General features: G+C 47.9%; 1 long non-coding RNA gene across 1 annotated transcript; it reads right to left on the bottom strand.

The window, feature by feature from the left end:
• Positions 1–397: 397 nt before the first annotated feature.
• LOC127200802 (uncharacterized) lies at positions 398–12,469 on the bottom strand. Its single transcript, XR_007832082.1, has 3 exons — positions 12,322–12,469; positions 638–879; positions 398–545 (listed from the first exon to the last, which is right to left on the bottom strand). It is a non-coding gene; the product is annotated as an uncharacterized LOC127200802 (long non-coding RNA).
• Positions 12,470–13,942: the final 1,473 nt, after the last annotated feature.

Here is a 13,942-nt window from a genome sequence, read left to right as displayed (position 1 = left end):
TATTATTCCTATATCCCCCCTTTTTTCTTTTCATCCCTTCTCCCCTTAACACCAGGTAGGAGAAAAAGAAGGATAAAGGAAAGAAAAAGAAAGAAATCCCTGAATCTAACCCCCTTTAGTTTGTTCATGTCTTGCCTAAGACCATTAACAACTTGTGGCCACCCACCATTAAGTGACGACAAACATCCATTCCCACCAAAAGACCAAACCCACCCATTCTACCCTTTGGGAATGGGGCAGCATTCTCTTCCTGCAGTCTGGGTGTGATGGCATCTCTGGGGAGGGGGGCCAAAGGAAATGGGATTAACAGTCAAGTCCTAAGAAAGCTAGCTGTGATGTTTTCTGTCCAGTCTCTGGGTGATAGGAAAGTGCTGGGCTTAACTGAAGTCCCGGCTGGCACCATCTGTAAGGCTGGGCAATCTTAGCTGGCCATTTCGGAGTTGTCCTGGATGCCATCTTTTGAGGAAACAGCTTTCGAGGCACTCTGTGAGGTAGCATCACCTGAGATACTTGTCTTGTCCTCTTTGGTGTTTGGTCCATTTGCTCTGTAAATGTATAAACTGTTAAAAGGTAATACACATCTTTGCATTAACACATGTATGAGATGCATAGTGTGCACAAGTCAGCTAAAGATTACCTTTGTCTGAGCAGGTAAGGCATCTGTCTTTCTTTATAAGTCAGTTTTGACTGTATATCCAAACTGTAATATAAATTTCCATCCTTTTGGGGAGCTGGAGAGACGGCTCAGAGGTTAAGAGCACTGTCTGCTCTTCCAGAGGTCCTCAGTTCAATCCCCAGCAACCACATGGTGGCTCATAGCCATCTACAATGAGATCTGATGCCCTCTTCTGAAGGGCAGGTGTACATGCAAGCAGAGCGCTGTATACAAAACAAATAAATATAAATCAATCTTTAAAAAAAATTTCCCATCCATATGAAAGGATGGCATAAGTCCTGAGCACTCTGTAGCCAGTAAGATGTATTGGCTCTGAAGAGACGCCTTCACGCCTCAGCTGTTCCTATGCAAAGGGATCAGCGCTCATGTCACCTGCTTTGTTCTTCTTCTTGGTTGATGCAGCCAAGATTTTCAGGAGGTCTCCCCCAGCCAAATCTAATCTTTTTTAATTTTGCAGGAATCCACAGCTTTTCTTCTCCTGTTGAAACAAAGGCAAAACCTCTCCCCCAACACAACACATGTCCTGCCTCCCATCCTGAAGCTAACACACACACATGCTGACACAGTGCAGCAGTTATTTCTAACATCTAGTGCTTCCGGCAGCTGTGCTACTTGTCTCATTGACGTTTAAAAATTTAAAGTCAACAAAGTGTTGTTTAATCTATCTCTGGCTGATCCCACATCCCTCTTCTGTTCTGTGAGGATGTCCTTTTAAAAGTCCTGTTATATCTTGCCACAATTGCTTGACCTGTAGGGTTGTAAGGTCACATGGAACATGTTTCATGCCATAATGTCCAAAATATTGTTGTCCTTTATTGGATCCATATGCTGGAGCATCATCTGCTTCAATCTGCAAAGCCTTTTCCGAGACGGCCACCATCTCGTGTGCCCCCTCAGCCTCAGCCATTTTAGAACTCAAGGCAAAGGCACACTGAAATCCTGAGTATGGACGTTAACATGTGTTCAAACTTTAATTCCTCAAACTCTATAAAATGAAGCACATAAGCTATTTATGATACCTCTCTAAGGTGGCATCAAACAGAATCTGTAATCTTAACTCATTTTAACTTCGCCTAGTCACTGATCCTTGACAATATAATATTTAGTCTGATTTTGTTGCCTAATATTTGTATAGGCTGCTATTCTGAAATCTCACCACAAGGTGGCGATGTAGGCTTTAGGTTGGATTCCTCTGGCGCCTTCGCTCTGAATCATAGTCTCCAATCTCTCTCCTGTCACCTCCACAGCAGCACTTAATTCCTCAGTCTTCTCCTTCTATAAGTCTGTTTTACCCTGATCTCTCTCACAGATGATATATAAAATTGTAATAATTATTGAAAATATAATTATTTCTATGCTGATAAACACAATGAAACTATACAGGATCCACATGTTCTCTGTCATTTTATTTTCTATTTAATATAGAAAATATTTTGCTCTTTAATTTTTCTAATGCTCTCCTTCCTTCAGAGGCTTCACTTTATTATGCACATTTACAGGATATATTTATTTATTTTATTTTTGTTCTCTTTCCTTTGGAGACTTCACTTTATTTTTCCTTCCTTTTGAAACTTTATTTTTTTATACTCAAATTCAGTATTTTTTCTATGAATATGTTTAGTTTATTTAACTTCTTTAGTATCTATATATCTCTCAAAATATTTTCATCTCTTTCGCTTTCTCTCCTTCAGAGACTTCTATGCACATTTATTTATTTCTCTTTTACTGTTTTCAAACTTAGTATTCTTTTTGCATTTAATTTTTTCTAAACCCTTTCCTCTGGGGTTGTCAGTTGTTTAAGCATTTATATTATTTATTCTATGCACTTATTTTTCTTTCTCTCTCCTTTCTTTGGAGCATTCACTGTATTATTTTCAATCTCTCTGTCCCTGTATATATATATGTGTGTATATATGTCTATGTATATATTTCCCTTCTTTAGCAATTCAGCGTAATTCCAAACATACTCACATGGTCAGAGGCTCGTCTGTGCTTGGGATTTCTTAGCCTCTGTTTGGACATCTGTAGCTAATCTCTAACCAGTCTTAAAGGGCCAGGTCTCTCACCATGACTGACTGGACCGGAAGGGGCATCCGCCACCCTGAGGGCAGCTTCTCCACCCTGCCAGGCTTCTGCATGGCTGCAGGCTTTCACCCTCAGGCACCAGTCAGCAGTCCCAGGCCCACATACCACCCTGGGCAGGTGTTGCTGCTGTCTGCCCTCACATTTTCAGGTACCAGCTGGTGCCACGCCTACTCACCTCAGCTCTAGGAAGTTGCTGGGCCTGCTCTGAGGCAGAGATTTCTACCTAGTCTCCTGGAGTTGCTCTGCTGCTCTGCTGTCTCAACTCTGGGTGGCTACAAATTTTTCCTGTGCTGACACAAACTCTGGAATTTTTCCGATGGGCTGCAGTGGGGCTTCCCAGGAGGGGCATTGCCCAATCCTCCTGCCCCTCCTGGAAAGCGCACTGGACAGGCCCTGGCCCTGGTCGCTGGCTTTGTTGCTCAGCAGGGGCTCTTAGAGGAGCTTTACCAGGCCTCTCAGCAGCCAGCCAGACTTCAGATGCTCACAGAGCAGCCTGCCCACTATCACATAGCCTGCCTTCCACCCAGGACTTTTCTTAGGCTCTAGGTTTGGATTTTACAAGTCCTAACGCTGGACACCAAATGTAACCCTTAGGCCTTTCTATGCCCACACAAGCTCCTGACTTACTTTATTTTTCATAAGCTTTGATCACTCTGGCCGGGCAGATTCTAAGCTATTCTCACCTGACAATCCTGGCATGGCCTATGTACCACCACATAACCTATTACCTGTCTACCTTAGTTTTGTCCTGGGACCTGCTTGTTCAGCCTGGAACTTCCACCTTAACCCTCCAGGCCAGTTATCGGCTGGTCAGCTCTTTACTTGACCAATCAGAAGGTGATGGCCAATAATGTTTACAAAATACTAAGGCAGGATATGCTTCACAATAATGACAATACCAAAGTCCAGCCTGTAATGAGATTTCTGCTGGCACAGAAATCAGCATTTGAATAATACAAGGATAATCTTCACACAGTGCACAAAAAGATCATCTCTTCTTCTGAGAACACAACCAAACAGAGGGTCCGCAACCTTGGTTCTTTTAGCAATCAGAACCTAAAGCTCAGGGCACAGAATCCATCAGATTCTAGGAACTTACAAAAATATTGAGCCTAGAAACAAACAGCTTCTACTGCCTCCCATGTATGAATGAACGTTGATTTTCATTTGGAGGACTTGCTATAAGGTATGAATTCCCAAACAAGCTCCTCCTCCGTTTACTAACTTGTATCCATACAGGCACTCATCCATTCAGGAAGGAGAGAGGAAGGAGGGCCAGTCTAGTGTGAGCCATCTCCAGCCCTGGTCCACCTCAGTAGCTGCTGGCAATTTTACATGTCCTCTTAAGGACATCACTGTAGTTTTTCTAACACTTCATATTCAAGCCAGTTTTCTAGCAAACTGACCGTCTTGGACTATCCTGCTCTGGGCTCTTTGCTGACTCTTCTACCTGATCCTAGAAATGGAAACCTGAGACCAGAGAGTTCTAAGGGCCCTCCAGCTCTGCCCACAGAACCCAAACCCAGAAGTCACTGGACGGCACAGGCCCACTTCGGTCAGAACACACAGTGACTTAGTAGTCTGAGTGTCTGAGGGTTACTGAGGCCTCAGCACCTGTTCTGCTGAGCTAGCACAAACTAAGCAAGCTTCTGACACAGTAAAATGTGCCAACAGTCTTGGGTGACGGTATAGGGCGTTGTGAAACATTAGTGACCACATACGCCTTGCTTCTTCACAAGTAAAACAGAAACCAGACCATGAATTGCCCAAGCAGTGCAGGCAGCACCCACAACTTCCCAGGTAAGGGTGGCCATGGGCCCAGAGGAAGCGTGAAGGCTGCGGTGTACCAACACATAAGCATCCTGCTTCCTAGGCCAGCTCTGGTTAGTCTGAATTCAGGAAGTAACCCCAGCCTTCAAAATGTATCAAAGCCACAATGTGAGCTGCTTCCTTGGGCAGCCTTCATGGCCTGACTATAACGTAAGGCGAGGAACTTCCAAATAGCCTGGGAGAAGCCTAAAACCCATGCACTGTCCCGATCTTCCTGTGACTGAAGATGGCTGGTTCATGTGTTTCCTGTGACAGCCATAGCAGCATCACATCCGTTCTGAGGACTGTTTTTAACTGACTTATGTATTTCTTCTATGAGAAAGATATCAGCGTATTTCTGCAAGACTTTTGCAATGTGCTCATGTCAGCAGAGCTACACCATGGACCAGGACAGAGCCAGCCACGCCTTCAAAACCGTGCAGGATTTATGAAGTTAGAAGTGTGAATCGGGCTTGCAGAGCACTCATTTTGAAAAAGAGGAAACTACTTGTCAGGTCCTTCTGACTAATAAACACATCCATTTTGAGAAAGAACACACTGTTCCTTTAAATCTTTTCAGAAGTGTCATGGAAGACAGGGTTTATGGCTGAGGTCTGGTTCTTGTGTGTGTCCTTCTGTGGGCCACTGCTTCTCCCCACCCACTGCTGATGACCTTGTGCAGATGGGCAGGGCTTCTGAGCAAGAAAGGACCTAAGGGTTAACTTTCTGGGCCCCAGAGAGCTTCTTGAGCTTCAAGGCTTGGGGACTTGTAGAAAATATCTGCCAGTGCCCTGGATGGCAGTTGCCTGAGGGTGTCAGGGTTGTCCCTCTGTCCTGCTTGGTGGTGCCTGTACTCTTAACACCAGCTCTAAGCTAGCCCCTGACAGACTCCTCTCCTTTTTCTTGCCCCCTCATGGACACTCTCAGCGGGAAGCTGCCTTTCAGCCCCTGACCGATTAGCAGACAGCCACGACAAGCTAGAGGAAAGAGGACAGTGTGCTGAGAAGCTCACAGATGCCTCCTAAGGCTTTGTAAAGTTGGGTTTGAGGCAGTGCAAGTTGAGACAGCCCTAACAGGCCTGAATGAGAGCAAGAAAAAGTGCTACAGAGCAGTAGTTCAGAGCTCTTGTCAGAAGGGTGTCCCTCCGTGCCCAGCCAGCAAGCCAGAGCCCGGAGGGAGTCACAGACTAGAAAAGCCTGGGACTGTGAGCACAGCTTCCTTCTCAACTGGACGGTATTTTTATATAACAGAATAGCAAGGGGCAGCCTGTGGCCTTTGTTTAGCAAATGAGAAAGCTGAGACTCGGGGCTGCATATCTTGAAACCTGCTTCTTCCCCCAACCCCAGCAAACATGGTAGCTTCCATCTTGGAAGCCACTAGGCTGGCCAAAGTCTTGAGTCTTCTAAAGCCTTCAGCAGCCGGAGGCCTGTCTCTGTCCCAGAGCACCAGGATGGGAGGGCCGTGGGTGGAGCAGGAGCCAAGCTATAAGTTCAATGTCATTCTCGCTCACCCAGTTACCTGGAGGCTTTGAGAGGCTCGTTTCTTCCCTTGCTTTTCCTTTCTGCTGGAAGAAGTAAGGTGGCTGAAGGCAGGGCTTGGGCCTGTTGATATACACTGAAGCTGAGACACCATCTGAGGTATTCACCAGAGGGCATTGTTTTGATATGTACAACCATGTGCTGGGAGAAGAGGGAGCTGGAGGCTCAGCCACCAGCCGGTACCCAGCCTTAATGCAGGCTGGGCTCCAGCCCAGGAAGCTGGCCCGAGTTTCTCCAGCCCTCTAGGCTATAATTTGTGTCCTCCAGGGCTCAAGCTATCTAAGGTTTAATGTGGAAAAATGGTTCCACTCTGTCTCACCCCATACCCCAAAATAAACTTAGATTAGGGACAAAAAGCATAATTATAAAAGTTTTGGAAGACAACACTAAATGAAGCCTTCACTCTCTCAGAAAAGCAGGCAACAGGCAAGCTCCAAAGCCTATAAGAAATAACTGACAAATTTGGCTTTGTAAAATAAAATTTAACCTTCTATCTGGCAAAAATAGCACCATTAGAAAAGTAAAATGGCAACGTCAGCAATTAAAGTCAAGACTTTGTCTTTGACTTTGCCTAGAGCTCACACAGATCAGTAGAAAAAAACACACTCCCAACAGAAACAGTGAAGGGTAAACATGCAAAATAATAGAATAATTAGGAAAAATATAAAGCCTCTCTATTAATTATAACAAAAATAAAAAAAAAATATTTAATGACAAAATGCTGAGATGGATACAAATGGCCCCGGAGAAGCAAACTAGGATCTGCTCAGGGATCTGGAGACCCCAGCCAGCTCTGTTGAATGAGCACCTGGAGACACAGGCTACCAGCTCAAGACAGGGGTACGGTGGCTGGGCCTGGCATGCTGTGTGGCTGCAGCATTCTCCAGGGAGCCGCCTCCCACAGCAGATCCAACTCACTTCTGCTGCCGCGGGGTCTCCCATCGTGTCCATTCCACGCTAGACCCACACACCCCAGAGTCCCTACCCCTGGGGGTCAGCCTTTCTACAACCTGCACACCCCAAAGTCCCTTCCCCTGGGGGCCAGCCTTCCCATGACCCACACACCCCAGAGTCCCTACCCCTGGGGGCCAGCCTTCCTATGATCTACACACCCCAGAGCTCCTTCCTGGGTGTCAGCCTTGCTACCCAGGCAGTGTCATCTTTCCCTTTCCTCTTTGCACCCGAGAGCTCAGTGTGATGGTGCATGCATCACACTGGAGTGAGTAGAGGTGGCTTCTGCCCTCCAGAGAGTTCCTGTCTTTATTTATTTCCAACATAATATTCATATTGCTTCTTTAGGGATTTCACATCATACACCCTGTCACATTGGCTTGCAGTCCTTCCCTGTCCTTCCCCAGCCTTGTTACCTCCTCCCCAGCACATACACAAAAAGTCCAGCTTGTGCTATCTATATATTGCCTGGGGCGTGGTCAAACTCTCAGTGGTCTGCGCCCTAAATGGAGCTGTGTCTACACACATACACACACACACACACACACACACACACACACACACACCTGCTGAATGCCATTGGACACCCCAGCATCCTATCACAGTTCTTAAGAGTTCTCTCTGATGGCTTCCTGTGTAGGCTGCTACTATTTGACATGGCTGGGGAGGTAGATTTAGGGCTGGTCACCAGAATCCCCCTTGTCCCTCTTCTCAACTCTGTGTCTGAAGCCATTGACTTCACTGAGAAAGTAGCTTATTTCCTCTTTACGGAAAGTGGGAGCAGAGATCATGGGCTTCCACATGGTTTCTGGTGTCAGCACAGCAGGGCTCAGGTTTGCAGTAGGGCCACAGACTGGGCAGGTCCCTCTGATACAGCTGGGATCACGGACACCAACTTGGCTTCCGGCTGCAGCATAAACCATGGGCATCAACACAGACCACACGTGGCCCTCAGCAGCAGCACAGGCAGCACAGGACATTATCATAGGACCAGGAGGCAGTGTAGACCACCCAGATCCATGTACCCCGCACTCCACACCCCCCAAACAAAAACATAGCTTTAGGCTTCAGCACAAAGCACAGACATTCCTGTGGCCTGTGGCCTTCAGTGGCAGCACGGGCCAGGGACATGAATGTGGACTTAGGCTGTGGCACAGGTCATGAACATCTGCATGTTGTCAGGTGGCAACATGGTTCTTGGACACCAACCCAGACCTCAGTCATATCAGGGCCACTGATCCGCACATGGACCTTAGCAGCATCGCAGGACACAGTGGTGCTTTGAGGAGGTCTAATCCAGAAACTGGGCCACTCATCTCAGGCCTCTGTCATTGCCAAGATCTAGGGTGAGCCCACGTTCAGGCAGCTGGTAGGGGGCTGGGCCTGCGACTGCGTAAGCGCCAACCTGCTGCACGCCATCTCCTCAGTCCTTCCTCTCACCACTGCCACGTCACCAGCCCTGCCTCTCTCCACAGCAGTAAGTTGATACAGATGAGTGTGGCGCTCACAGCGTGGTTAGGACTGGTGAATAAGCTACATCCCTTCTCACTCCCACACTCACCAGAACGCTTCAGCTGCCCTGGGATGAATCTAGCCTTGAGAGCCAGGCTAAGAAGGGACTGCCATGCAGAGGTGTGTGAAGCAGGGACTGACTCCTAGGCCAATGTAGGAAAAGATGTGTTTCTTTATACAGGCACACACAGCCCCTCCTGCTGAAGGCTCAGTAGGGAGCAGTCAGGGTGCCCAGCTCTACCGCCTCAGATCTGAACACTGGAGTGTCCTAAGAGAAGCCAGCCCAAAGGCAGACAGGACCCAAGCCTAGCCTCAAACATGACTCTGAAAATTAAACAGCAAAATACTATTTGATGAATATCAACACAGCACATTGCTCACCCCAAAGCAAAGGCCAGGAGACCTCTCATCCCCAGCAGAGAGCACGTCTACCAAGAACAACCACAAACTGGGGTCATTTCCAAAAGACACGGTTCCCAGCTTCTTGCAGGGGCCAAGACTGAGGGGATTGGCTAAGAGAGCTAGGAAGGCCCCACGATGAAGCTGGAGAGTCTTCAGCTAGGCCATGCCGTCGGAAGTGGGAGCTTGCTGAGAGAGAGGCGTGGAGGTCAGGCCCCCAATTCTGTTTCCAGACATCTACCAGTATGTGAGCCTCCACCCTGTGCCAGGGAAAGAAGTCATCCTGGACCCTCACAGGCCCAGGTGGGCAGACAGACCTGTGTGGACTGCACCCATAACTCCTCTTTCACGAGGAACTTGCTAGTTCCCTAAGCCTGTACCAGGTCTCTATGTGGTATGGCCTGCTCACATCCACAGCGCTAAATTCCAACAAACTAAAATTCCCAACTGCTTCCAAATCTTTCCGTGTTTCCACCTGGAGAGCATTTCAGGTTTGCTGTCCTGGAGGATGCTACCTCCTGTCCTATGGGACAAGGTGAAGCAGCAGCTCCTCTCAGCCATGCCACACGTGTACTAAATGAGAAAACCCAGCATGTTTAATGGCTGACCCACTCTGGCCCCTACCCCTTCCTCCTTAAATGGCCCAAATATACTTCTTGGCTTCTGGGGCTTGGAGAACCACACTTAAAATAGTTGCAAATAACCAGACTGCTTACACTGGGACCATGTGTCTCCCCATAACCATACCCAGCCCTGGCAGCAGGTCTTCTTCTAACTCAAAGACCTTGATCCTTACCAGGAAATGACTCCTGAAAAATACTATATCTGGACCTTGGCCCTCTCTAGTGGCTCCTGACACAACAAACCTCTCCCAACAAATTGGCTTTGCTAGCAACTCAGAGCTCCAAGGCATGCAGGCCCACTAGCTCTGTGCTCCTGGGGTCAGTGACACTAAAAGAGAGTAACAAGAGTACATGGTGCCCTTATGAGACAGTAGAGCCACCTCAGCGAGCCTTCTGCCCTCTAGCATGGGCACACGAATGGGTCTGGCCAGTCGGTCATAGTTTTAAACATTGCCTCCTGTGCATAATGTAAGTCTGTTGGGGACAGTATAAGGACATTCATTCACTGTCCTTAGACAGACATCTTCTGCATACACACACACACACACACACACACACACACACCTACCTCTAAGGGCCTGAGAAAAAGTGACTGTGTAGGCCAAAAGTCTTGTGAGGGACAGACAAGCCTGATCTTTGCTCTGATCAAGGTCTGCCCAGCTGCGAAGAATTGGCAAAACCCAGATCAGCAGCTTGTCGAGAGATTATCTACTGTAACCTAATGGGACGCTATGAGTGCTCAGTGTCTTGCTCTGCTTCTTGGGACCTGAACCTGATTCCTGGGGCTCCGTACTCCCTAGCATGTAGGGAAGACAACCACTGAGGAGGGTTCCATAACCCCCAAAAAAGGCAGTGGGGTAGAGTTCTGACCTCACATGAGAAGTCGTGTGGCTTTCATCTCAAGATACCCACAGAAGCTAAAGGAGGATGTGTGTGTGTGAGAAACAGCCTCCCTGCACAGTCCAGCTGTCCTATCTGCTCCCACGTGGTTCCAGGAGGATCCTCCAGGCTCCCTCACCTCTACTTCTGGACTTTTTACTTTTACCTTGAAGCTACTTAAGGAGAAAATATATGTATATGCAGCACATGATTGCTCACCAACAGTGCATGGCTATAGCTTCTTACTCCATACGAAGCTGCAGAGCCAGGGCTGATGACCAAAGACAGAAAGCCATGATGTAGTCTCACCTTGGGGACCGATAAAGTGAACACAGAATAATGGCCTCACCCTCAATAGCAGAGCCTGTTAGGCTGCGTCTAGATACCAAAACGCCAGGATAATGTCAAGATCTGAGCATCATGGAGGAACCCTAAACATATAACTCCATCAGTGGGTGATTAAGGATGGGGACAGATGTATGTGTTTGAAGGAGTATATGACTATATCACCTGGGGATCTGCCACCATGTCTAGCATTGGCCCCATTCCTGGGACCAGATCTACCAGTAGCACTCCACACAAAGGCTAATACTAACCAAGCTAGGGAAAGATTTAAAGGAGAGGCATTTGAATAAAAATCTTCTGGCATGGTCCTAGGTATGGACACTATATATTATCCACTGCTGCTCAACCGTATATAGAGGGCCCAAGGCAGAGTGGTTGCCCAGTGCCTACAGCTAGTAAGTCCTTGTCTATCTTCCCGCAAGACAACTAACAGTCTGGTACATTCTGTCTCAGGAACGCCACTGATTCTGCCACTGTGACTATATAACTCACACTCATCATCAGTGTTCAGAGGTACATGTCATCAGGCCACCAGGCCACCTCTGTTCCTGAAGTCTGTCAATAGGACCAGACTTTCTTCTCTGAGGTCAGGTTCTCAGAGTGGACAACTGTAGTTGGCCCTCTGGCCCAAGGCTCCATTGACTCTGTGCTGTCTTAGGAAGCCTTGCTTCTCCACGGTGGACAAAATGCCATTGTGGCGACTCCCAAGTTCCCGTGGCTCCCCTTAGGCTGGGTGCTCCTCTGCAGTCTGGGTGCCTTGGGCTTCAGGGAGGCGGACCGTGCACTGGGAGTGAACTGGTCAGAGGGTACACACGAAGCCCACCTGCCCCAGTTTCCAGGTAGATATCTTGAAAGGTCTTTGGCCTCAGCTCATCCCACTGAGCCCCATATACCTATCACTGGCACTGTCCACAAAGAGGCAGGCACTAACCTAGGACAGTGAGGACAGGCCTTGCCCAGGAATGACGTTGACTTGGGAGCTTAAACTCTCACTATGTGGCTGTGCCCTACTTCATCTGCAGCTTCCTGCCAGGGTGACCTTTGGTTTTATGGGTGGGGCCCCTTCTAGCCTTTGGCCCTTCCTCTTCTGAGCCTCTTAACATTACCCTGGGTGTAGACACTGAAGCTAGGAGTTCCTCCTTTGACTAACACAGCCCTGCCCCCACCGCCTGCAGAACAGCCTCCGTTGAAGGGTGCCATCTGAGTTGCTTGCATGTCTTGTAGCTTGGGGCTGATGGGAGGGAATGAGGAGCTTGGCCTTTGACAGGGAGGCTTCAGCTTGACTGAAACATAATAAAGTAAAACGCTGCACTCGTTTATCTGTCCCACCAGAGACATGGAGTGAGATTTAAGTTTGCTTTGACATGTGCTTAGGGTACCAGTCAGAAATGAAACAGCTCACTCGCACACTCTACACAGGCTGACAAAAGAGGAAGCTCTGATCATGTGACCGAAAGCTGTCTGATTGAATCAATGTATCAAGCCAATCGCCAATACAACTCACCTCAGGGCGCCCCATAGGTTCCTATATGTCTCAGTTCTGCATAGTCTTGAGAACAGCTGACTCATACAACAAGCAGGTGGGACTCTGCTGCCTGGTCGGGGCCAAGCTGCTTAGCTTGAGCCAACGTGTGCAGCATCCATCATCAGCTTTGCAAACAGTGTGAGGCGCTTTCAGGAAAACAATCCCAACCGTATTTTCCACAAGCACCAACAGATGTTTAAAATTGGGGAGGAATCTCTAGACTGAAACGTTTCTCAGGCAGGGCCCCTGGAGCAGCTCCAGGGAGCTGCACGCCCATGGCTTGTGCTGTTGTTCTAAAGCCGCCCTTCACACATCAGGAATGTCAAACAGAGCTGACCTCAGCACCCTGAGAGCCCCATTCCAAACAGAGCCCTGGGCTGTGCTCTCCAGCAGCAGGCAGGCTCTGCAGTGTTTGGCTAATTTGAAACAACCTGGTTGGACGGTGTATTATTTCTCCAACCAAATAATATTGAAGCTGCATGCGCAGCCACCTCTATCGCTTCCTGTACTTCACGCATCCCGCAAGCCTGCTCAGCACATTTAGCCAGAGGAAAAGAGATGATTGTCCCTCATTTCGCTGAGAAAATAGAAGGAATCAAAAAAAGAATTTCCATGTGTTTCCTCCAGGCATCTCCTCACCTCTAGCCGTGAATTCAGCCAGACCTAGCACGTCCCTGACTTAGGAACATGACCGTAATCCTCTCCCAGCCTGGGTCCCTCCACAGCAGCCATGGCTTGAGGGGGTCACAGCATAAGGACTGCAGGCTTTCCCACTGTCTGGCTCTGCTCCTTACCAGGACAGTCAAGAGGACAGAATTGCTATCTTCACCTATTCTTTTCTTAATCCTTTCCCTAAGACTTTATCTTCTTCATTACACACACACACACACACACACACACACACACACACACACACACACACACACACAGACAAGGTTTTGCTGGGCTCATAAGTGGCATGCCAGTTGCCAAGTCAGGGCATCAAATCTTAGCGTTCTTTCCGCTTATCAGCAACTCCCCACACAGGGCGCCATTCCCCGTAGAAAATGAGCCCTCAAGTTCGTTTCCAGGCCCATCTTCCTGTTGCTCTCATCACCGTGTATTATTTTCTTGCTTCTACTAAAACAAGGTATCGTAAAGTTAATGGCTTCAAATAAAGCAAAGCTAGTCTTACAGCTTTGAATAACAGAACTCCAAAAACAGCTTCTCTAGGCAAAATCAGGATTTAGCAAGATCACGTTTCTTCCCAGAAGATGCAAGTGAAACTTTCCCAGCTGCCCATGCTTCAAACTCGGGGTCCCTCCCCCTCTTTACAAGCCACCCCCATCCCTCTGCTTCTGTCCTTACATCTTCTCTGGCACCAAAACTCTTGTTTCTTTCTTAAACATGTTATGGCTCTTTCAGGACCATCTTCTGTCCTGTCATTTGCATCTGCAACCCTCTTTTGGCACACAAGGCAGCACAGTGACAGGCTTGGGGTTAGGAGGTTGGTTTCTTTGGGTATAATTGTTAATGCTGGTCACAATCTGGCCTCCAAAACTTTACACACAAAATTAACTCACACCATCTCAGCATCTATAAAAATCTAACCCACTGTAAT

The sequence above is a fragment of the Acomys russatus genome, chromosome 16 (assembly GCF_903995435.1).
Source record: "Acomys russatus chromosome 16, mAcoRus1.1, whole genome shotgun sequence".
Lineage (NCBI taxonomy): Eukaryota > Metazoa > Chordata > Mammalia > Rodentia > Muridae > Acomys > Acomys russatus.
This window is presented reverse-complemented; position numbering and strand designations above follow the sequence as displayed.